At 46.0% G+C, this 25938-nt stretch overlaps 1 protein-coding gene and 1 pseudogene across 6 annotated transcripts in view; one reads left to right on the top strand and one right to left on the bottom strand.

Annotated features, from left to right (window-relative positions):
* The window catches only part of LOC116893360, a 545263-nt pseudogene that overhangs the window by 48064 nt on the left and 471261 nt on the right, over nt 1–25938 (top strand).
* Nucleotides 1–25938, bottom strand: part of Znf536 (zinc finger protein 536) — a 464620-nt gene that overhangs the window by 317709 nt on the left and 120973 nt on the right. For all 6 annotated transcript variants that reach the window (XM_032893829.1, XM_032893833.1, XM_032893830.1 and 3 more), the window contains exon 3: nt 20796–20908. The gene's annotated coding sequence lies outside the window, so the exon portion shown is untranslated. The remainder of the gene's footprint in view (nt 1–20795; nt 20909–25938) is intronic.

Raw genomic sequence — 25938 nt, 5'->3', positions numbered from 1 at the left:
ACACCAATACAGATTACATGTTTTCAGTGTTGCGGCCACAACAGAATGCTAATTAACATACTGGAGAGATGAGAGCGGCTGCAAGGGCCTTATTGTTCCATTATTTCATGAAGCCCAGCTGCCTTTGTTTATGTCACTTATCCTCTGGTGCCACAGGTTTTTACTCCAAAAATACTATCCCAATACAACGTTAATATTTAAAAAACAAAGAGGTGGCAGATTGTCATTTTTGTGTCAGTCTCAAACTGCAGAACTGTTAAGCTGTTCTGGTTCGGTATTTAGAAATAATTTAACAGCCATATTCAGACACTGCCTGCATTCTAACGTAATGGCTGAATACTTGAACCAGGAGAATGCATAACTACCCTGACATCACTTATGAGATTTAGATTGGTCAGTTAATGGAAGTCTTTACCAGAATCAATACCATAACAGCTTCTTGAAATGAACGTGATTTTTTACAGGGAGTGTTGCGAACAATAACTACAGAAATATACTACCTTTGTGCCGGGCACAAAGAAGCGAAGATGTGAAATTAAGAAGCAATTACATTTTTGCAAACTAATATTCCAGTCGATTATTAAAAACAAACACTTTCAAAAATATGTACTTATCATTAAGTAATTGGAGAACATTAATACCCCCCTACCTGATTAATCATTTTTTTACACTTTTTAATAGCTGTTTCACCTACTGGCTACATTATCAGCTTGCTATTAAGTATTGATATTAATGATTGATGTAATAATGATTATATAAAAAACATATTCAGAGATGATTTTTTTTGTAAATATTTTTTTTCATACTCCACATTGGAGACAATGCTGTCTGCTGTCTAAATAAGTTTTTTTTTCCCCCTCTCTCTTTTGGCTGGATTGTTGATAAAAGTGACATTCTATGAGATACAAGCTCCTTCAGAAAGCGGTCCACCAGCAATCTACACATTGTACAGTAATTTGCAATCATAGCTGGGGAAAGCTGTTGGCTCATGCTCAAAGCGTTTATGGTACATTGCTTCCCCCCCCCCACCCCCAAAGAACGAAAACGCCCTGGAGCTTCATTTCAAATATCCTTACGTGAACCTTTACTGACACCATGTACAACGTTTAGGGTACGGCATCATACCCCCAGCCCGGATGCCACTAACCAGAGTTGTAAATTAACTTAGGAAAGAAGGTCTCCCCACAAAGTGGAGCACTGCCCTAATCACAGCCACACTGTCGCCCCTGCTGAAGAACACTCCACGTTCTTTTTAAGGAGTTTAACTGGTAATCTCACATAAATGGGGAGCCGCTTGAAGTGTCTGTCTTCCATGAGGCGGTAATGAGAGGATTTAGAACATTCCACATCCCGAAACCCTTCTCTCTAGCTGTGAGAATGCCACAGGTGTGTCACCATAGAAGGGAGAGTGCTTCAGCTATGGCTGTCCCCCCACTGTGGACACAACATAGATTTTTTTTAATTGGATCCAGGAGCTAGCTAAATTATCCAACTGCTCTGTGCTTAAGCCCCCAGCTAGCTTACATACCAATAATAATAAACTTTCCATAATAACGGCTCAGCCTATTACTGGGTTGGTTTTTTTTTTTTTCCTTTCTTTCTCTTAACCTAAAAGGTAGAGCCACTTTATTCTGATTAAAGCCACTGAAGAAATTTCTGAATTGGTTTCCGCTCAAGGAAAAAAAAATTGCTCAAGAATTATAGAAGGGATCCAGGTAAATAATATTCAATTACAGGCACGCCGTTTTCAGAGGACAACCTCTTATCTTACGGAACAGGGAGAAAATAGTATCGTAACTCATTCCTTTGTACTACGTGGAGGCATTCGTCCTCTCCCTTTCAACTGTTTCTTAACCAGGTCAAAGCGGCAGCCAGCCACACCACACCCTGGGACACTGGGTGTGCTGAACCCAGCACAGGTGAGGCACCGTGGGCAGCCACGCGTCTTCAGTCTGAGCCTTGACACTCACGCGGAACGGAAGCCCGTGCTATCCTCCTGCGAGTGGCACATTTCTAAATAAGAACTCAAAAATCCTGCGGTGTGTAGAAATAAGCCCACGGACCTGGGTGTCGGACTATGTGCTCTTACCATTTAGACTTATTTTCAGCGATCTTAATTCCACTTAAACTTTGCGAAAACTCTATTGAAAATTTAACCTTGGGCTCTTGAATCCGAAACTGATAAAACTTAATAGCAACAAGGCAGCGAGACACTAATAAACTCATTATAGATCACATAAATGGGATGTCTGCGTGGCTGCCAGACAGCTAGAGGAAGAGGCTTCGGTTGCAAATAGCAAAAGCTAGGGAGGTGGCGCAGGAGTCTGTGTGGACATTTGGAGGGAGAGGATTGGGTAACACCTCACAGTAAGTTTGCTAAATTTACCCCATTAGGCAGTTCATTTAGAAATTTCAGAAGCTAATTATAGGTGGGCTGTAGACAAAGCTGGTCTGGATGAAATGTGGTTTGGTTTTTTTTGTTTTTTGTTTTTTTGTTTTTTTGTTTTTTTTTTCCTGAAGGCTGGGAACCACATCAGGGCCTCCTCCTGCAGAACAGGTTCTGAGACCTCGGAGCCTTTCACGTTAGACTGTCCGTCAAAGAGAACTCTTCAGGACCCTGCTTTGCTCAATGCTCTTTCTTCCAACATGGCTGATCTCCCCCTACAGAATCCATGGACTGGTCCCATCGTGGGCATACCCTGAGAGTCTGCCCGTGGAAGCCCACATGTTCTCAGTTTGATTCATGGGAGAAATCCACACGAGTCATGAAGTTGTAGGATTCCCTGTGGAACCCCAAATCCCTGCCTTCGCTTGAGAAAGATTGGACACTGTGGTGACATTGGACCTGAGTTCCCACCAAGAAGAGAGTCGCGGGTGGTCGTGGCCCCTTTCAAAGATGGGAGATCTCTAGGGGGCTACAGCCATCATGGACACCATCCTGAGGCCACAATGGTGAGAAGAAAAGAAATGAACACATGGCCAAAAGAAGACATCCCAAGGGGAAGCTGGAAGGTAATGCGACTCCATGCTGCAGTCTCCATCCATAACCCAGCTCAAGATACATGTAGTCAAGTCAGTCCTTCCCTCGTATAGAGAGTGAGAAAGCACACATTCCCTTCATCCCCATTCCCATATGGTGCCTCAAAGCATCTGTACATCCCAGAGGGATGAGGGAGGGAAGGAAGGAAGGAAGGAAGGAAGGAAGGAAGGAAGGAAGGAAGGAAGGAAGGAAGGAAGAAAGGAAGGAAGGAAGGAAGGGTAAGACTCTATCCTAGACTTGCCCAAAGTCTGGATCAGAAGACCAGACTCATGCAACCCAGGGAGGGAAATGACGGCAGAAGAAATATCAAAGCTAGCAGTGCCAAACTAGAAGCCACAGGGACCAGTGTTCTTAGCCCAAGCAGTGGTCATCAAAGCAGAGATCAGAAGAAGAAACAACCGAAAGGACCAGGAAAGAGACAGAAAGAAAACGAGAGGGAAATGTTAGAGCTGGGACTTATAATTGGATAGCACGTACCACCGGATGAAGTCAACAATGACAGGAGTCAGGTTAGCGTTTGCCCATACAATATGCTCTACTCCAGAGCCTCCTTGTGCTAGACCAGCCTCGTGTGAATTTCTATCTACCTAGAGGTTACACAGGGAACATGAGCTACACCCAGATCTCCGGAATCAAATAAACACTAAAGATGGTTTCTCTGCCTAGTAGAGAAAGCAGAAAAAATCCCTTACAGGCTCCCACCCCATTGTCCATGGCTTTATTATGTGTGTGGGACAGGTATCTAATCCAAAGAAGCCCAGGGCCAAAGGTGCATTGTAATTATAGATGGGTTCCCACCCCATCCACCTTGACACTGTATTTTTAGACCATCAATAAATACAGCTTCAGTAGTCAGATGATATTTAATTAGCATTAAACTCTTTTATTTCATGTAAGTTAGAGCTTTGCCTGAGACACTTCATTTGGAAAGTAACCTGGCACTCAAGATTAAAATGAAATATTAGCATGTCAGTGCTGGCTTCCTCGTGTGTTAAGCTCCCCTCAGCCTCCCAACCTGGCAGAGAATGGAGCAGAGCTGCTTCAGAACTTTACCACAAGAAGGCATGTGATGTGGGGCTTTCCAAAGGTAAGAGGCAAGATGTCCTACATGGAAAAGCCTCAAGGAAATGAGAAATGAACAAATGGAACCTTGTCAGAGCTAGGAACACATTTTTCTCTCTACAACTAAAATCTATCCAGCCTGTGCTTGACTCCCGGATCTCCCATAAACTGTGTTCTCTGTTCAAGTATAGCATCACTCAGCGTATGCAGACCTAATGTTACAGCACACCCCAGAAGTGCCTTTCTAAAAAAATGCATCTCTGCTCTAGGTCCTTCTGACTCAGATCCTGTTCCCCAGTGTTAATTGTCCTATGACATTTGATGGGTTTCTGGCTTCATTGTTTATGGATCTATCACCTGTCTCCTCTAACTATGATGTCACCTGCACCTTATAAGAAGGTGGGGAGATGACAGACAAGCAGTAGATAGATAGGAAGTAGACAGATGATGGGGAAGAGATAAATGATTGATAGATAGATAGATAGATAGATAGATAGATAGATAGATAGGGGATGAACAGGTGTCAAAGAATATAAATGATAGATGATTTATGGATTGATTGATTGATTGATTGAATAGGTAAATGATCAGTAGATACAAAGATAGAATAGGTAGGTGATATAGAGAGAGTAAAGATGATAGACAGATAGATAACAGATACATGGTTGAAGAGACATGTGCATAAGTGATAGATGATAGAAGATAGATGATATAGATAGATAGATAGATAGATAGATAGATAGATAGATAGATGATAGATAGATTGATTGATAGTAGATAGATAGTAGATAGATGACACATAACAGATATGTAGGTCTGCAACTCTATGGACACACAGATGACAGACATTATATAGACATGGGTCTACAGATGACAGTTACATATATACATAGATGCAGATGATAAATGATAGGCTAACAGCTAGCTTAGTCCATGAGGCACACAGGAGCAGGTATATGATCTCAAAAGGCCTACAGTCTAGCCAGGCAGAGTGCTTCTCACTCATAATCCCAGCATTAAAGAGCCTGAGGTATTGGGATGGCCAGTGAGGACAGCCTGGGCTACATGACAAGGTTCTACTAAAGAGCCTGAGGCATTGAGATGGCAAGTGAGGACTGGAGAGATGGCCCAATGGTTAAGAGCATTGACTGCTATTCCAGAGGTCCTGAGTTCAAATCTCAGCACCCACATGGTGGCTCACAACCACCTGTAATGGGATCCAATGCCCTCTTCTGGTGTGTCTCATACCTACAGTGTACTCATAAATAAAATAAATAATTCTTAAAAAAAAAAAAATTTAAAAAAAAAAGAGATGGCAAGTGAGGACAGCCTGGGCTACATGACAAGGTTCTACTAAAGAGTCTGAAGCATTGGTATGGCAAGTGAAGATAGCCTGGGCAAATGACAAGGTTCTACTAAAGAGCCCAAGGCATTGGGTTGGCAAGTGATAACAGCCTGGGCTACATGGCAAAGCTCCAGCTAAAAAACAACAAATAAAACAATATTAAACAATAAGAAAAGATACTGACAATCTAGTAAGGAAAATGACAGAACCACCAGAAAGCTTGGCTCCCTGAGGTTCACACCTTTGTCAGATGTGGCCAACTACACACAAATATTTGACCTTTGGGGACTCTAAGGTAAGGGCTGTGAGGGCAGAGAAAAACTTGTCAGAGCTAGGGGCGGTGAAGCCCCTCCGGGGTAGCAGGAGGTAGTATCCCAGGGGATAACGAGCTCTATCCTAAAATCCTGAAGGGCACAAGCATTCCGAGCCACACTGTGAACCCCAAGGACGTTACTGCTACGACTACGACTTCGACCACAGCCACGACCACGGCTACAGCGATGACTATAACTACGACTACGGCAGCACACCTGGCAATTTCAGGGTTCACACAGGGAAAAAAATCTAATTAATACTCACGTGGTTATATAATTTTGTGAATGTTTAAAATTAAAAAAGCATTTATTTGTCACATCAAACCAAAGTTCATAAATAGTACTTTAGAACCAAACTGAATACAATATTTCACGAAGAGAGACTGTCTTCCTGAAAGGACAATTAAACAGAAGAGCAGGTGGTTTATTATTGATATAATAAAAATCGGACGAGGTGAGAAAGACAGAAGCGGGGCGTGGAGCCGAAGAACCTCTTCCAGGTGTAAACTGAGCCCCACACAGAGGGCGAGGGGCCATCTCAGTCCCAGTAGACTTTGTTAAGCTGGACATGGACCTTAGCTCCTCTGTCCACGTGGCTTTGTGGGCAGCCACGGATTTGTAGAAGTAGCAAAGATTCATACAGGCATGCAGTGCCCTCCATGGACAGGTAGCACCCTCCAGCAAAGGAGACGGGCAAGAAAGAGTGACTCGGGGGACTGCCAGGCATGTAGCTGAGTTTACAGCATGCTTGCCTAGTAGGGACAAAGCACTAGGGTCTGTCCTCAGCACCACAGAAACAACAACAACGATAACAACAACAACAATAACAACAGCAACAACTGGGTGTGCAGATGCATTCCTGTAATCCCAGTCCTCTCTAGGTAAAGGCAAGACGATCATAAGTTCGGGGCTGTCCTCAACTGCTTTGTAAATCTGATGCAAGGCCATGTGAGATCCTGTCTCAAAAGTGACACGAGCTAGTCTTGCTTCTAGGCCAGCTGTGCTGGCTTCAGCAATTCCTTCTGCTTAAAGAGGAGAGAGAGGGATAGGGAGAAAAAAAGAGAAAGACGGTCAAATAACAGAGGGAGATGAGGAGAGACAGAAAAAGGAGAGAGGGCTAGGGAGGAGAAAATAAGGAAAACACGGGGAAGAAGCCAGGTATGGTCATGCATGTCCACAACCCACGTTCAGAGACGGGTGCACAAGAGCTGTCAGTTCAAAACCAATCTGGGCTACACCATGAGATCCTGTCATGAGAGTAAATAAATAAAAGCAACAAAAACCTAAATTTACAAAGGGGAGAAGAGAAGAGAATGGGGGAAGAAGAGAAGGAGGAGGAGGAGGAGGAGGAGGAAGAGGAGGAGGAGGAGGAGGAGGAGGAGGAATTTAAAGACTGAATGCTTAGCCAAAGTCCTTATCAGGAAGAAAAATTTTAAAATGCATGGACTCTATTTATACCCTGAATAAACAAGATAATTACGTGTTTGCCTCATAAGTTGAGTCTTGACTTCAGACAGCCAATGGCCATGAGTGTTTGGATCTCATATAAGCATGTTTAAAAGCTATGGGGCCTGACCCCCCGACCAGGAAGCCAAGCTTAGTCCACACGTTCGCACTGTGAGCAAAGCAGGACACAGGGAGTTGAACAAACTAACATTCCTCTCTGGGAGCCCAAGTTAAAGCAGAATGGATGAATCTGTCGATTGTTTCGCCGTCCTTGCCTGCTCTTGACATTGGCATACACCAGCTCCTTGTCTCACCCAGAGTGCATCTTTTGTGTATGTGTGGGAAGAAAAAGAACACATAGGACCCCAATGAATATAAATGTGGGTTTTGTTTTCTAAAGAGCAATCATTTTATTCTTACTGTTTTAAAAGCCAGCTGCCAAGTGCTGTTCATAGGCCTGACCCGAGAGCATCGTGGACTGCCTATAACAAAGCCCCAGGGGCAGACTGGACAACGGCCTGGACACCCCAAGTCAAAATAACCCTGCACTGCCTCTTTCTTCCCATGGGCACCACGAGCAAAGGCAATACCAGCGTCTACAGCTGTCCCTCCCCATGCCTAGCTCCAGTTGTGCAAATGGCCCCCTCGTTACCGATTGCTTCGATCCAGTTTTATCACAGATGCCTCCCCTTAAACACACCTCTCACCACCAGGCTCCCACCCACAAGTTGTCTTGTGCCTGTAGTCCTGCTTCCTGTGCTCTAAGTTTCAAATACAGCCCCGGAATCCTTCCCCACCCCACCAATCCTGACCCCGGGGTTTACAAGAGTCTTGTCTCTTGCTTTTGGTTGAGGTGACCCACCACTTCCCTTTTTGACACACACAAATATATATATATATAATATTATATACTATATATGTATATAATATACATATTATATATTATACATAATATATAATAAACCCTGCTTTCTTCAAGCAGTATCTCTTTTCTTTCATTCGTGTCTACTTGTGAGATTCTTCTTGGTCCCCCAAGGTCCTATTCCAATGCTCTGCTCCTGTCTTGTTCCTTCAGAGTGGCGCAAACACTCGGGTTTCTGCCTTTTTAATCAACTGCATCATGATTGGCGTAAGACAAGCCACAGCCGTTGCTGCTTCTGTCTAGTGTTAGCAACCTCTCAGCCCTCTCCCCCTTGCTCTGGGGAACCAATCGCTTCTCTGGCCTTTCACTTGATTCCCATTTTTATCCCTCGGGTGACCCCAGTCACGTCTGTCTATATGAGGTGGCTTTCTGTACGTCTGCTCTCTTCCACAGTTGTAGCTCCTTGTTGCCCAGGTTGGGTCAGAGAGGACTAAAAGTTCCCTATACATTTCCCTTGAGGAAGACCTTGCCTTACCTCTGTAGGTGGCTTTCTCTAAAGACTACCGTCAATGACACTTCAGGGACAGGCCTGGGTCCACACCAGTTTACAACACATTATAATGCATATAAGATGCATTCTGGGAAAGGTCAAAGGGCCGAAAATGATGTCACTAGGGTCTTTCAAATCTATATGAACCTCATGGATAGAGATGTTGCTTTGGTGACTCCACAGAAAGCTTGGATTGTTTATTACTCTTCTTGCTTGGCAGGGTTGCTGGCAGAAGACCGAACAGGAAGTAGACATTATGATCTGAGTATGAAATGTCTCCTGTGGGCACATGTGTTTTGCTCCCCAGCCAGTGATGCTGCACATGAAGCTTAGCTAGTGGGTGTAGTGCCTAGGGGGAGGGGCCTGATGGTTTTAGCCTAACCCCAGGTCCTGAGCAGCAAGCTCCTATGAGTGGAACCCTATCGGTTCTGCTGCACTGCCTGCCCTGACGTGAAGAATTGTATCCTTATGAACAAGAATACAGAGTCCCTCACAGTAATCTATAAACATTTGTCCTTATACCCACAGAGAGAGGTAGTCCCCACTCCTCATCAAGAAAACTTCTTTGTTCAACAGAGGGAGACCACTACAGAAAACTAGAACCAATAAAGTATGTAGAGTTGAGGAACGGAGTTCCAGTGGATCTACAATACAACTCCCCCATCTAAGGCGCAGGGAACATTGAAGAAAAGGGTGGAAAGGTTGTCAGAGCCAAAAGATCAAGGACTTGGCTATAAGATCGTGTCTCCTAGAAATAGAAGGTAAAGCCTCGCCAACATGGCTTCCTAAATACAAACTGAACAAGGAGGACACCAACACGCATGCCAGACTACACGGTGGAAAGCTCAGATGCTCAAGCCCGCACAGAGACCTGTAGGCAATCAGTAAAACTGGAAGCAGGAGAAGCAGTCCACCCCAGGGAGAGCACGCCAACTGGCTATCCAGTGCCAAAGGGTCAGCCCTGAAAACAGACATGAGAGTAAGATTTTATGGACCGGGCAGGTTATATCTGGGATTTTAGATGTATATAAAGCATGTATATTCATGCAGTGATATTTGATGAGACACAAATGGCCATAAATTTGAAGGAGTGCAGGGGGGCTTGTACAGGAGGATCTGAAAGGAGGTTAAAAGGGGGGGTGTCATTGTAATCAAATCATAATCTCAAAAATAAACAGAAAAAGAAAGTAATACATAGAGCGAAATCCTTCCCCTGTCAAGCTTTTCCTGTTAGTATTGTGTCACAGTGACAAGAAAAGATGATACGCTCCATGCCTCCTCCACACTGAGCCTAGGACTCCAAGGGTCCACCCCAACCCAACCAGTAATAAATGGAAGCATTGATTTGACGTCAAGAGCCAATGATAGCCCAGTGGCACTTTGGGGAGAGTACGTAGGAAAGAATTATTCATCCCTCGTTAGAGGTTAAATCCTAATGCAGAACCATCTTCCGAATCCTACAATGGATGTCCTCCTGAGAGCTCCTGGACTCGCATCTCACAGAGCTGGGGCGAATCTTGAAGACCCGGCAGACAGGTAAGAAGAACACCATTGCCAAGTGCTCCACATCAGCCAGGGTGGAAGACTTGGTGCACCCCGGAAGGTTAGAAGTGTGGAAGGGAAGATCTTCTTTTCTGTACTCCTAGCCTTTCTTCCTTCCCCATAAATACCACAGTTGCATCTAACAGGGGCCTCTCTCACCGATGCCTCTGTAGGTCTTTATTCTGTGTGGACAGCTGAAAGCCATCAGCCTGTGTGTACCTGGTTTCTTAAGGATAATCCTCTTTTAAATTTTAATTAGGATGTCTCAAAACCAAGACTGTAACTTATGAAATATCCAGGCATCATCGCGAAATGATTAAAATAGATCTTTTCCTGGCCTCCTCTACCCCATTCAGAAAAAGAAAAGGGAAACGATAAAAAAAAAAAAGTATCTCCTCTTAGCTCCTAATTCCTCAGTTTACCCTTGGTGCTTGGAGAGAGGAGTAGATCCAAGGCTCTAGAAGAAATGGGACTGGAAAATGAACCTATGACAAGGAAGTCCTGTTGTGACTACCTCAAAGATGGACCCTACCTGTGCTACCTGACCTGAAGCAGGCTGCTCTAGCAGATGGATTTGGAAAGCAAACTTCATCTCCCTGAGGTCACCAATAGAGCCTGTTCTGTACCAGGGACTGGCCCTTCACTGCTCCTGGTGATCCAAGGACTACTTGAAGTGCAGCCGTGGCACAGACCCCTGACAGCGATTGAAGAGTCCATCAAAAGGCGGCACGCCACGGGCAGTTACAGATAATTAGGGAAATCAAAAGTTCTTTAGCTGAGGTTCAACCTAGATCCCTCTTCCTATGCTTCTCTGGCTTCCCTTCTGTGAGGGATGGATAGACAGACAGGCATCCAGCAGCAGAAAGCAGACCTCTTGGGTGAACGGGCCTTTTTACTGGGTGCTGGCCATTTTCAAAGCTGACCTAATGCACAGCCCCACAGCTTTCGACCTCTGAGGAACCAAAAGCGACACAGGAGCTTTTGTCTTATGACAAACAAAGCCAAAGTCACCATGGCTGGGGGGGTGTGCCTCGAAGTGACAAGGGATGTCCATCAAGCCCTTGAGGATGCAGGTTCAAATCAAACATGATAGGAGGAAATTTAGGCTTCAACCTTGCTGCCCACCACCTTCCTGCTCACCCGGTCCCACTCCTCGGAAGATGTCACACCAAGTGGCCCATCTCCAACCCAGAGACAGTTGAAATGTCTTTGCCCTGCCTGCTGGTACAAAAAGAAGCATTTAGGAAAAGACTGGTCATTTCCCCTTGGCCATCTTTACCAGAGCTGATCTTCTAGGCATCCCCCAGTCCCTCTACTACACCTTCAATCCACGGCAACACCCCCAAAAGAAGGAGTTCCAGTTTGCCAATCAGAGAGCACCACAGTGAACCCCAAAAGTCAATCAAGCTCCATTAAAAAGAAGAACACAACACGAAACTGTTGGCAGGGCAGGTGAGAGGCTGAGGCAGGAGGATGATGAATTCAAGGCCCACCTGAGCTTAACGAAAGACCTGCTTCAAAAAAAAAAAAAAATCCAAGACAAACAAGAAAAGGAAGGAAAAGGTAAAAAGCACAAAACCCAGAAGGAGGAAAATGCAGCCTCTGCTCAGCCTGTCTCAGGAAGAAGAAATAGAGCAGTGGGGCAAGAAGGGTTAAACTTATGTTCTATTGCAAGACAGCCCCCCTCCCTTCTTCCTCCTCTTCTATTTTTTCTTTCTTCTTTCTTTTTTTTTCTTTCATTTTTTTTCTTTTGGTTTCATCTTCTCAGTAAAACACATAACTTAAAATGAAATCAAATATTAAAAATGACAGACTATATAAGTGCCGTGAGTAACTTCAGGTCACGGAGGGAGGGAGAAGCCAGCAAGTTGTCAGGCACTATCTGTCAGAGTGAATTAGAAACAATCAGCAGAGACTGAAAGGGAAGGTGATTGTTATTAAGCGGCGGGGCTGTGAGCAGGCTACCCAGATGTGGTCATGCATATAAAGGACAGGAAACAGCAGTTTAATTCAGGAAGCCCTGGCGAACAGGGCAGCCGAGAGGAGAAAAGTCCTTTGTCGCTAATAAGCTGGAAGTTACTTTGATAACAGCAGGGTTAGACTCGAGAATAAAACACATTTCTTTCACTACCACACACCATTAATATCGCAGAAATGCGGTCGGAAGAGATGCCCAGTGCGAGCCCAGGAGGAGTGAGTGGCCCTTCCCTCCCCAGCAATACCAGTCAACATAGCGCCCCTCATCTGGGCAGATGCCTCTCTCTCTCCTGCCCAAGCTGGGCTTTTTCTGACAGCCTTGGTCTGTCTATCACCTTCTAGAAATGTCATATGACTAAATAGAAAAAAAAAGAAAGAAAGAAAAAGAAAAGAAAGGAGAATGATCATCATATAGAATGATCATATTTCATTATTCCCTAGTGCCAGGCCCTCCCATCTCAAGGCCTGTGGGCAAGGTGTGCCCCCCCACCCTGTAAACAGCCTCCGTATAATGAAGGCCATGTATGCCACAACGAAAAACAATTTTATATGCAGACAAGGCCCGATTTCGTAAGGAATTACTTATGCAGGCGTTCTGCAATTATCCCGTGATACTTTCAGGCAACAGTCTGACAGCAGTTGTGCAAACAATAAAGGGATTACAGAAATAAAAACAAATAATATAACACAGAGAGAAACCCCATGTTGTATGTGGACCAGATGAAGGGACTGTGCGGAAATGGCTGTAGCAGGTACAGGGCCCAACAAAAAGTGAGGGCAAGATGGGAGCCAGCTTCTCCCCCCAAAACCACCTGGATACCACTTCACGGCCTCTAAGGAAACCCTCGGGTCCCTCAGGGAGGCGTACCATCTCCTCCCCAACTCCCCATGCTGGGTCACTTCCTGTCTCGATGACTCTTGGCTCATCATCCCAGGGGAGTTGAGGACATTGGGACCTTTTGAAGGAAGGAGCAGGGCTGAGGGGCCAGGAAGTGGTAGGACACAGGAAAGTGAACATATTGTTCTCCCGGGGGCAACATGAGCAGACCAGAGGGACCCCAGAGAAAATTTCAGGTCCCCATGATAGAGGGTCAGGAAACGCCTTCCAAATACTGGTAAGGGAAAAGAAAGGGCATCAGCCACTCACAGGAACCTCAAAGCTTCAGAACGGGGGAGAACCGGTGCAGGCAGCTCCCCTTACTGAGTATAGGGAGGGGTCCTTCCATGACTTGGTTCTCACAGGGACAAGAACCAAGTCTCACACATCACCTCACAGACGCAGGCACCTCTGACTTGGGTGTTGGGATGGCACAGAGGAAGGTAGCTTCCAGTAATCCCACTCAGAGCCACCTGACCTCCTTCTGGTTTTCCCCACCCACCCCTGCTCTGCTAGCAGTGGTTGTAGTGAGAGCTATTGCTTCCCCACCTCCACATACACCCCTCCATATACAGCCATCGGTGTGTGGCTAGCTGCCCATGCTCTGTCCTCCATGTGCTATCTGTGCTTCCTAACCTGGGCCATCCTGCCACGTCTGTGTGAGAACTCCTGTGCCCACAGCTGAGGGTGGGCTGCAGACCCATCTTGTCCTGCTATTTGTAGAAGTTTGTCCCCTCACTTGCTTTTCTGAAACAGGGTCTTGGCCCAGGCTTGGCTCTTCTCCGTGCTGGCCTTAACTCTCTCTCTTCCCTCAGCCTTCCAAGTACCAGAATTATAGGCCTGTGCCGCCATGTCCATTTTGCAGAAATTTTGTGTAAACATGTAAACTTGTTATTGGTAGCAGGGGAAAGGGGGAAAAAAAAAAGAAACATTCATAATCCCCTTCTGGGGTTGCCAGAATCAGACATAGGCTGGCCTGAGTTTGGCAAGGACACAAAATGGGAAGAGGCAGGCAGGTACGTCATGTATCGTTTCTGCTTAAATGAAGGGCAATAAACTCCAATCATGGCAATTTGATAATATCAGAAGTTGGTCACTTGAAAATGTCACCAACCACAGCTTGCCACTCACAGGTCCTGGGACAGCTATGGCAACAAAGAAGAAATGCCCCCTCCTCCTCTTGAAAACCCCCAAATGCTTCCTTTGAGCCAGGAGTGGTCCCCCACCTATGAAGGGTGGCTCATTGTAGTTGCATGAGAATGAGGCATGGAGCAGGGGTTTGGGAGTCAAACTCTGTCAGTGACATCATACAATCCTAGGCAAGCTCCGTACCTCCTCTGGGCCTCAGCACCTCGTGGATAAGATGGAGGGGAGTTTGAGCACAAAGGCTGCTGCGAACCCTGTGATTGCCTGGACCTCTGGGTGAGCTGGAGTTTCTGAGAAGACTCCTTGTAACGACAGCCTCTGCCTGGCCCAAGGGGGCCACATCCGAACTGCAGCATTGACAAGACTCTGGTTCTGATTTTAATTTTTTAAAAATTACTACACCTATCTCTTTCTCTCTCTCTCTCTCTCTCTCTCTCTCTCTCTCTCTCTCTCTCTCTCTCTCTCTCTGTGTGTGTCTCTGTGTCTCTGTCTCTGTCTCTGTCTCTCTCTCCCCACCCTGTGTCTCTGTGTGTGTCTGTCTGTGTCTGTGTCTGTTTGTCTCTGTGTGTGTCTGTATGTCTCTGTCTCTCTCTCTCCCCCCCTGTGTCTGTGTCTGTCTGTGTCTGTGTATCTGTCTGTGTCTGTGTATCTGTCTCTGTGTGTGTCCGTCTGTGTCTGTGTATCTGTCTGTCTATGTGTCTGTCTATGTCTGTGTCTGTGTATCTGTCTGTCTATGTGTCTGTCTGTGTCTGTCTGTCTCTCTCTGTGTGTGTGTGTGTCTGTGTCTGTGTGTCTGTCTGTGTCTGTGTCTGTGTCTGTATCTGTCTGTCTCTATACGTCTATGTAAGTTAGAGGACACCTTTTAGGAGTAAGTTCTCTCCTCCCACCATATGGGTCTGGGAGTCCGAACATGGATCATCAGGCTGGGCAACAAGTGAGTTTAACCGCTAAACCGTCTCACTCAGCCTCTTTTTATTTCTTACGATGGGGTTTCGCTATTGATCCCAGGCTCCTCGGATGGCATGCACACAGCCCGGATGCCCTCTCCCCTGGGATCTCAGTCAGTCCGAGGATCTGGGGTTAGAGGGACCACTTCTGCCCAAGCACCCACCACTGGCTCCCAGGCCTGCCCAGAGCATGCTGCTGCTGCTGCTGCTGCTGCTGCTGCTGCTGCTGCTGCTGCTGCTGCTGCTGCTGCTGCTGTGTATACAGTGGGTTCCTCCCAGGGCTGACTGCCAGCTTGGACCAGTCACCAGGCATCCCTCCAGAGGAAACCAGACCACAGTGACCAGACCACCAGAAGCTAGTGCAAGGCTAATTCTAATCCAATTATCCAGGAGAATCTCCACACCTGGGACGGCCTGTTTCTCAAGATGCTTTCTTTGGTTAAAAGTAGCAAACCAGAAAGGAAGAGCCTGGGGGTGTGGTGCTAAATTGTATGTTTAGCACGTGCAAAGCTGCGGGGTTTACTTAACAGTACCTCGAAACAAAACCGCTAAAGACAACCGAAGAAATAGAAGAAAGAAAAAAAACTGCGGCCTCAGCATAGCTTACAAAGCCAGGTCTGAACGGAGCTCACCCACCCAATTCTCCTGCTTGCACTCTCTCACAGCATCTGTCTGTCTGACATCTCATCCTCTGGTTCCCTTGCTTTCTGCTTTGAACTCTCAGCTCAGGCTGTCGTGACCGTGCTGTTCCCAACGCTTCTGGAGAACGGTCCTTCTAAATCAGCAAGAGTTCCAGTCAGACTCTGGCCTTCCTATCTGCCATGGCTGGAACCTGAACTCTCCCCACAGGTTTCTGTTCATGTCACATTGAATGGTTCATTGCCAGGTGGTGGCACTGTCCAGAGAAATGGTGCCTGGTTAAAGGAAATGTGTCTTGTGCTACTTCCTGTTCTCCATGACACAAACTTCTCTCCTCTACCACGTGCTCCTGCCACCATGATGTTCTAAGCATTAGGGGCCAAGAGACACAGTCTGAACCCTCTAAAATCACGAGCCAAAATAAATCATCTCCGCTTTAGATTGTTTACGTCCAGGTTTCGGTCACAAAGATGAGAAAAGCTAAAGGTTTCATGCCACTGCCAGCTATGCATCCTGAGACAGACTGCTTAACTCCTTCAGCCTCTGTTTCCAAGCCTGCAAGATGGAGGCTCACGATGAGGTCTGCCTGCTAGGGGCTCCACGCGGGTTGGCCTAATCTCTAGCAACGCTTAGACATCAGCAAGTCCCCCTCTGCCTGTTCGCTGGAGTTAAGGCTGTGGTTTTTCTCCCGGAGGAAATGAGAACTCCACTCCCAGTTCATTCCTTGTCTACAGAGCAGTTATGAGCAATCCTTACCTCCTGGCAGAGATCCGATGGGGCATGAAGCATCCACTCCGTATGTATGTACCCCTTTCTGATGTCACATAGAACCTGCAATCTCATCGCTCCTCTGCACTCCCCAAACACCAACCCCTAGCACAGTGAGGTGATGATTACTGAGGAAGGGATGCTGACCTGGGGTCAGTAGAGCCACAGAAGGACCGGCCTCTGAGTTCCCCATGTCTGTGGCCCCCCAGAGCCCTGCTACCACCTCCCAGAACAGCACCACCAGCTGGTGGCCAAGCATTCAGTGTCTTGAGCCTACGGGGACAGTTTAGATCTGAACCATTACAAACAGGGAGTCCAGAGTCTGACGGTAATAATTCTTGATGATTTTGGAGCCTGGTCTTTTAGAAGCACTGGAAACAATGGACAACTTCTGGCCCACAGGGAGCTCAGCCTATGAGAAGCAGAGGGAATGGGAAGTGGAGGTCTAGATGCTCTGAGTGCCATTTCCTCTGGAGACCCTTGGCCCTCGTGACCTGACCATGGAGGCCTTCTTGAAGGATGGACTATGGATTTGGGGACTGTGTCTCCCTCTTTAGAAGGGTACTGTCTGAACACTCCTGTTGCCCCGACACACAAAGTCAGTGGCTGCATTTCTGTGGCTGCCCTGTTTCATTTTATTGGTGTAATTTTTGCAGTACTCAGGATTAGACACATCTCAGGCCAACCGAGCCATGCTTCCAGCTGTTTTTATTGTTTCTTTACTTAAAAAAAAATTCTTGAGACAACCTCGCTAGGCTGATCTTGAACTCAAGATCCTCCTGCCTCAGCATCTTGAGTGTTGGGATTATAGCTGTGTACTACCACAGCTAGACTTTTAGCTTTTTATTTCGATGCAGGTTCTCTAAGTCGCCCCCGCTGGCCTGCAACTCACTCTGCTGCCAGGTAGGCTGAGGTTGTCTGATGCTCCTGCCTCAGCCTCCTTGGTGCGGGGGCTGTAGGTGGTAGCTGGGACTCCTGGCCTAAACATGAGTTACACAAGACTTCAAAGTCTCTCAGCTCTGTGCCTGCTGGTTGCTGTCAAGATGGGAAAGCTCCTGAAACCTGGGAGAGTAATGCTCGACCTAGCTGGATGCAAAGCCTTCACCCCTGAAGAACATTAACGCTGGACTCGGGCCATGCCTGCAGCCATTTTCTGGTGGCCGCAGTTGATCACCATCTCCTCAAAGTGACAGCCACCATGGGCAAGAAGGAATGGGAAGAGATCAAAGATCAATGTGTGTGTGTGTGTGTGTGTGTGTGTGTGTGACAGAGAGAGAGAGAATGTGTATGTGTGTGAGAGAGAGAGTGTGAGAGAGAGAGAGTGTGTATGTGTGTGAGTGTGTGTGTGTGTGTGAGAGTGTGTGTGTGTGTGTGTGTGAGAGAGAGAGAGAGAGAGAATATGTGTGTGTGTGAGAGAGAATGTGTGTGTATATGTGTGTGTGAGAGAGAGAGAGAATGTGTATGTGTGTGAGAGAGAGAATGTGTGTGTGTGTGTGAGAGAGAGAGAGAGACAGAGACAGAGAGAGAGACAGAGAGAGAGACAGAGAGAGAGAGAGAGCGCGCATTTACAACTACAGTAACCTTATGTCCACAAGGTACTCTGTGGATATCTCCCTGAGCAAAGATACCGTGGATATGGATGTTTTCAAAGCCGGGGCTTTGAAATGCAAGGCCAGACGAGAGACCAAGGTCAAGTTTGAGGAGAGATACAAGATGAGCAAGAACAAGTGGTCCTTCCAGAAGCTTCAAGCTTCTGTCATTAAAAATACGAGAGAAAAGAAAAGAGACTTCAGAAAGTCAAGTGTCCTTTACGGAGAACTGAATGGCTGTAAGTGAGGATATGTCCCCTGCACAGAATTCCAGACTCTGAGACACAGCTCAGGGCCAGCTCAAGGCTCTCTCTCCGCTCAGTGGCTGTCAGCCCTTCTCAGTGCAGGCCCTTGGAGGGCCTGGGAACTGGGGCTGACATTCAAGAGACCGGGAGAGGGATACCCACATATCATTTACCTGTTCTCAAGACCTGCCTACTATTGATCCTCAGAGGATAAGAATTTGTTCTTTAAAGTAAAGTTTTAATTTTACTTCCTGGTCACATGCATCCCTCAAGGTGTACATCTCCCATCCAGGAAAAAAGAAATTCTCGTACCTGCTTATGGGCTGCCCCGTAGACCACATGTACCTCAGTCCCCTGTCCATGAAACCACATTTGCATGGCGTTTATGAATAGACACTGCTAGTATTGTTTTACCCTCACGTTAGTGACTGCTGTCACTCCTGTGCCAGACTCAAACTAACTCACGCACAGACATGTATGAAGAGCTGAGAATTAGGATTAATGGGGTCTGGGACTTCAGGCTTTCTTATTGACCATATCTCCTGCATATGGCACCCATGATTGTCTTTTATGTTCCAGGAAGCCCAAAGTTTAGCCCAGTGACTAGCTACAAAAATATATGCCTTGGTGCTGGGAAACCTGGCGAGCCAAAAAAAAAAAAAAAAAAAAAAAAAAAAAAAAAAACCACTGCCAGTCCTACAGTGTGAAAGCTGCCCAAACTAGGGGTGTTGTGTGTCTCCCTCAGGGGAAGGCCATGGCCTTCCTTCCTTGTCTGTCCATAGGAGGCAGGGTTGGGGACACTCAGTCAGGTAGTCATTTTTGTCCATATCCCATCCCAAAGGAAATCAAGAGGGAGTTGGCCAGCATGGCGGAAGTGGCCAGCATGGTGCCGGTGCTTCCTCTCCCACCTCAAGAAGCGCGGAGTAGGAAATGTTTCAGAATAAGCCAACGTACTTGTTCTCTCCACAGCCAGTCCTACCAACTCCCTACCAGAGGTCCTCAGCAGCTATGCTAAACCTGCCCCTCAGATGCCATGAGCATCCACACTGCAGAATTCCTACCATCAATGTAGCAGCTGAATGCTGTTAGACTCCGAACTCCCCCATCTGTGTTTTGCCTCCCAAGAGGGAAAATAGTCTTCACAGACATTCCCTTATCTGGCAGGCAGATTCCAAACCTTACTGGCAACCACGGGCTTGTTTTCCCAACCCAGCAGCAAAGGAACCAAAAATTGTTCCCGCCTGCGACATGCCGTGGAGGGGCCTAGCCAGGAGCTCCGTCTGCAAGCTCTAGGCTGGAGCTCCTGAGCTGCCTGCCCCTCTCCTAGAGGGCACCTTGGGATCGGCAAAGTCACAGGCCTGCCAGGCCGCTGATGGCCCCCACCACTGCTTTCGTTAACTGCTCCTTTTTCTCAACATAGAATACACCCACTAAGAAGCTGCGGGAAAACACTCAGCACGGTGTGAAATCAACACTTTTCCGACTCAAATAACGGGGTAGACTAGGGAAAACTTCCAACCTTCTCACTGTAGACATTTTTCTCCCGCAAGAATCACAACAAGGCCTCGATGCCACCAGCAGCCTGTCCCCAGCCTCCTGCAAATAGAGAAAGCCACAAACCTGGCCTTTCACAGGTTGCTATTTCCTTGCATACACCCCCCCCCCCACCCCGAGTGCCCCCAGTCCTTCACATTCTTAATCCGGGAACCCTGAACCCAACCCAGGCAATTGCTAATAAGCCAATATGGGATGATAAGAGTGGAAGTCTAATTGATAGGAGCCTCTATCGACTGGCCTTGATGTCTATCTGGGGCTTCTCAACAGCCAAGATTTAAATGTTTCATTTTTATTTTTAACTTTCACTTTCTCCCATTGCAGCAGTGTCAGGCAGAGGTACGGTTTCACTATCAGAAAGAATCGCAGTGCAGAATAATTTATGACTTGGCTTGGGCTTTCAGAAAAAGCCATTTCAAATCTTCACTTTGATTTGGTTGTATCAAAACTACTCAAAATAACAGCAGCACTTTTCTTGAAACCAGAAAAAAAAAAAAAAAAAAAGTTTAACGGCACCTCAGGATTCTGAGCTAGAGCTTCATCTCTATCCAGGAAGAAAACTCCAGAAAGGAATTAAGCAACCGAGTGGAAAACACAACGTGGGGGGTTGGGGGGGGTTGGAGTGAAGCACGGTGAGAAAACAGAACATTGTTCTTCTGGATCCTTTTGTTTTAAACCGCCACCGCCCAGCCACAAAGAAATGCTGGTGCTCAGGAGCCAAAGCCGGTGGTCTTACTGGGTGGGTGCAGGCACCTCCACTGGGAGCCAGGAGATGCTTGTTTGGGGTGCGTAGTAGGTGGCCTGGATTGGATTTGTGTGAACTCAATAGGACAAACAGGGAGGAAGCGAGGAGTGTCCAGGCAGACAGCTCCTCTAGTAGAGTGAGACTTACCTTAACACCCTCACTGCATGCTTGACTCAAGGACTGTCAGTCTAGTAAGAATGTGTCCTCAGAAAAGATACTCTGGATGCTGAAAGACGGCCAGAGGGGTGGGCCCCAGCTCCCTGTCAGGACAAAAAGGAAACAGAGAAAGAAACCATGTAAAGCAAAATGTAACAAATTCAGAAAATCACAGCCATACTTGGAGGTCAAGGAAACTCAGCTGCAAAGGTTAAAGATGAAATCAAATCCAGAGTATGAGAATGGAAATCTATCCCCACGCAAGGCCACCGGTGATGTGCCGTAGACAAGAAGCTAAATACTGCCTTGCACTGGGATCCTTTATTTCCATCAGATCAATAAGAGCTTATATTTATCAGGATTCCAAACAGCTGCCACTTCTGACAGCCTCCACTTTATTTTCTCACTCCCTTGCGCTGTACCGGGGCAAAGAGGACCCAAGAAGCAGCTTTTAATGCTATTTACACCTGAAGACACAATTCCATTAAGAGGACCTGTTTTGTTAAAGAAACGGGGGTTGATATGATTATATTGGCAGGAACGGGAAGTGCCTTTGTTCTTCTCCCCAGGTCTTCCCCTCTGCAAGCCAGACCCTGTGAGGAGAAGGTCTGACGTGAAGTCTGTGTTCTGGCACTTCTAGCTCCCTGTTGTTGTTCAAACTTGCCATTTGTAGAGGGAGGAAGGACTCCGCTAAAATGGTTACCCCTCTAATCATCTGTACGGCAATATTTGCTATCAGGCATTCTAAATAGATTATCAGCAGTCCATCTGTGTCATTATTGATTTATAAGGCTTTAAGCAGCTTTAGAATGGAAGCATTCCCACTGAGGGGCTCCTTGGATAAATCAGAGCCGCGCTCAAATATAGCAGCCATCATTCAAGATATTGTTCTTCAAATCATAACAAGAAGGAGAAAATGATAAATCGCTTGTAATATACTGATCCAAACTGATATGCAAATCTTGTTTTTAAAATATATTACTTGAGTAAAAAGAGGCATCATTAACATATGAATGCTATATGCAAATGATCGTGACAGAGCAGATGTTGGTGCATGTAATTGACCTATATGTGAATTGCATCAGAACCCTTAACTCTATTAATTCACTACCCAGTAACTAGATATTGTCCAAAAAGTACATTCTTTGAAACCATATACTGGAAGCAAAGCTGACAGGGTTCCAAGGATTCAGAAACAAGGTCACCGTCAGTAGTATTTTGCTGTCATCTGCATTCCCCCTTCTTACGGATGACATCATCATGTGGCCGTGTAAATCGATCACTTAATAGCATTTAGGAAATACTGCAGCGGGGGGAAACAGGTTATAAAAAAAAATGCCCCAGTTTTATTCTTTTTCTTGGCAGAAATGTCATACCTCTTAAAACCGAGGGTTTGTGCATGAGTGCCCTGTGAAACTCACAGATGCCATTTTATTCCCTGTCTTTATTTTTCCACTTCTTCTCAGAATGACATTAAATTGTATTAAATAGCCTTTTGTCCACAGGGCACAGACCACCCCGCATATGATAATGCATTAATGCCCCCACGTTCCAGCCACTGAGCTGAAACATTCTCAGACTTAGAGGATAAGTATGAAGCGCCATTGTGTGTATAGCCTGCTAACAACTGTGACACACACTAATAGAAACATACCTAATAAATTACTGCTTTCAGGTCTAGCAAGCTGACATTTCTCTGCAAGGGACAATTTTATATTTGTGGCACAGAACAAAATTGCTTCATATGAAGCCACTGTGGATTAGCATAAAAATTAACACTTAAATTTCAGCTTATTTTCCACCCTCTCCTCCTGCCACAACAATCAATTCCTCTTATAAATCTGATTAGATTTTATGATGCTTATTATTCCAAGCATGCCTCAACACAGCATTCACGGGCTTGAAGACTATTTGTTTAAATAGAAAAAAAAAAGAAGCAGATAAATCTATAGGTATTTTTTATCGCCCCTTTCCCCACCAGTTTCTTTCTCATATTGTAACATCGGTAATTGATTGCACACATTAATTAACATGTAAGGTAGAAATTCTGCATTATGTGTGATTTATTTTCCTATCTGGTGAGTAGGTTTGTGTGTTGCCCTTGTGTTTCTAGGACATTGGGCTCGATTCTGGTCCAGACATGAATGTCAATGCTCACTCCCCGAAAGTTATTAATGTCAGATATGAAATGAGATTTTTGATTTCACCTGCTTACTAATCCACAAAAGCTGTTTTGAGTGATGTAGGCTTAAATGCTCAAATTTGAAATGATATATTGCTATATCTGATAACATGCAAATATGTTCATTAGACATAATTTAGCAGGAGAGAATAGCAACACTTTCATAACAAGCCGAGGTCAAAAAATGGTTGTTAATTAAACAAGTCTTGAAAAATGGCATTGCCGGGGACAGTGTCCGGCGGGTACCAGGCTTGCCAGGGATATGCCACAGATAAGTACACAAGGCTCTGCTCCAACACAGATGGGGGTGGGGGTGGGGGTGGGGCTGGGGGTGGGACTTCTGACTGTCTCCCCTAACCTAAAGTAAGGCTCACACAAAGACCCTTGAGTTGATCAGGCATGATGCTACTTGGAGTTTAACGGTAACGTGCTGTACTCGCCCATCTGAAGATGCGATTTCACTTTCTGTCTTCGTGGCTTACAGTGATTTATATGGTTGACTCTTTCACAGACAAACCAGGAAAGAAATTAATATTACATCCGGCCATATTGCTGGTTGTCCCGAGTGTTTATGGCTGTGTATTTTAAACCAAGCAGCTAGAGTAACACGCAAAACCATGGCTGGGATGTTGAGGCTAGGGATGGGGGCTGGGGAGGATAGAGCACTGTGCATGTGATTTCTACCTTCTCCTCTGATCATTCTCAAATATGTGCACCAGTCACTTGGGGAATGAGCAGGCAGTTTAGAGTTCGTCCCGCTGGTCACGAGATGAGGTTCGAGGTGGTTGAGGTTCTAACACAGAGGTAAAACGTGCATCTACACTTGCCTTTTTGGATGCCTGAGTGCCTTCAGAGAAGAAGGCACCATGAAGGTCAACTACAATCTCAGGGAAGCAGCAGTGTTTTCCCACTGAGCACCCACAGCCTTTATATAAGGAGAAGACAGCACAGAGTGCTTAAGTACAAAAGCATCATCTACAACCAGCATGTCCCTCAGGCTGCGTGTGAAAATCATTCACTGGTTTGTATAAGATTTATCCAAAGAGTCCCGGATGAAGGTTCATGAGTGCAATGGAGTCACACATATCCAGGAAAGTTCATGTGAGGTGAACTATTGACTCTTAATTGTCCTATATACGTTGGTTTTCTGAGTGCTTGGTCCCCAGCTGGTGGCACCATTTTGGAAGGCTAAGGAAGCAGGACCTAGATGATGGTCAGCCACTGTTGGCATGTAGAGGGGGAGGGGGTTCAAGGTGAAATGGCCTCTGGCTCCTGCCATGCTTCCTCTGCTGCTTGGTCAGCCATGATGTGAAGAGACTTTGTACCTGCTGCCACTGCCATGAACCGGTCTGCCCATCAAGCCTTCCTTGCATGGTAGACTGAAACCCTTTGAAACCACGAGCCAAAACTAAATCTCTCCTCTTTTAAGTAATTTCTGCTTACTGTGCTCACCCAGGATGTGAAAGGAACGGATGCGGTGGCAACCCAGGCACTTGACACAGATCTCTCTCTAGTCCTCATCCGAGTCGTGAAGGATGAAGACCCTATTCCTGCTATCCCAAGTCTAAGACTAAAACCTCCGCATTCTCGGCCTGCCTGACACTCATTATTGCTCTCACTAGAAGTTTAATCTCACCTCTAAGTTGTGTTTTATGGCCCTTGAGCTTTCCAATCATGTCTCAGCTAGGGAAAGAGGCGGGACAGGGGGTAGGGGTGGGAGTGGGGGCATTCCTTTGTGTGACTTGGTTGCCATGGCCTCCAGTAATGGAAATTTCAAAACAGGACAATCAGACGGAAGCTCTGCAATGGGGGAAGAGAAGACTCCCCAGTCCCCCTTGGCTGTGGATGGTTCTTTTTCCCCCACTACGTGTCTTGCTGGGTCTCTTGCCCCTCTGTGTGAGGACCCTCATGTGACTATCCATGCATATTTCTTCCCACCCATTACAAGCCTAGCCCTAACCTAGATTGCCTCCCGGGTAGGAAAAGAGCGACTCAACCAGTTCTCAACTTCTAGAACAACCCAAAGATCACCTGAAGCCTTGTTGGAGAAACTAAGATAGGTAAGACTATTATTTTCACGGTGTTGAGAAACTGGACGAGGAGGCTTCAACAAATGAGTGAGCTTGGTTTTTATATCACAATAGATGAATCTAACTTTCACTCGTCACAGGCCAAAAGCCGTCACTCAGGTCCTGGCACTGTCTATCCACCCAGCATCTACGTAGTTTAAATATGACACAACTCCAGAGTACGTAAGTCATTTCAACGTGGGTTATTCATTAAGTGGATGAGTGAATGGACAAAAGAACAGCCCCTGCACTGTACATGTGGCTAAAGAAGTAAGTAAATGAACATCTAAAGTCACATATGAATGAATGAATGAATGATGAATGAATGAATGAATGAAAGTGATAACTGAAGGAACTTAAAAATAGTAAGTGCATGAATCAAGGAATAAAATGCATATGCAAATTAAGAAATGACTGGTGGATGGATGGAGAAAGATCAGCAGACCAACAGATTCTTTTGCTACTGCTAGTTATGGTGCAGGGGGTGGTACCTAAGAGCTTGTGCATGTTAGGCAAGTGCTCTATTGAGACCCTTATCAGTGGATGCCTAATCAATAAATATATACAAGAATGCCTCTATCGTGTCCACCCAAAGAGTTGATGTGAGACACATTAGAAAAGATGGCAAATATAGGCCCCTGCATGAGTTCCTGTCCAAAAGTTTAGTTTCACCCAACAGGAGTCTCTACAGACCCTGACAGAATCAGGAAGAAGATAAAAAATAGCCCTACCCACCTAGGCCTCCAAGAGGGTGCTCCTAATGGTGTTCTTCCTGGCCCAGTAAACTCCCAGAAAACCCTGCTAGACACTAGAGGGCCATCTTCCTGGATAGGAGGAGACATGTCATGGAATCACTGGTCCCAGCACGCAGCATACAAGTGCC

This window comes from Rattus rattus, chromosome 2 (genome assembly GCF_011064425.1).
Source record: "Rattus rattus isolate New Zealand chromosome 2, Rrattus_CSIRO_v1, whole genome shotgun sequence".
NCBI classification, from domain to species: Eukaryota; Metazoa; Chordata; class Mammalia; order Rodentia; family Muridae; genus Rattus; species Rattus rattus.
Note: the sequence above shows the minus strand (reverse complement) of the source record. Positions and strands in the feature narration are given on the sequence as shown.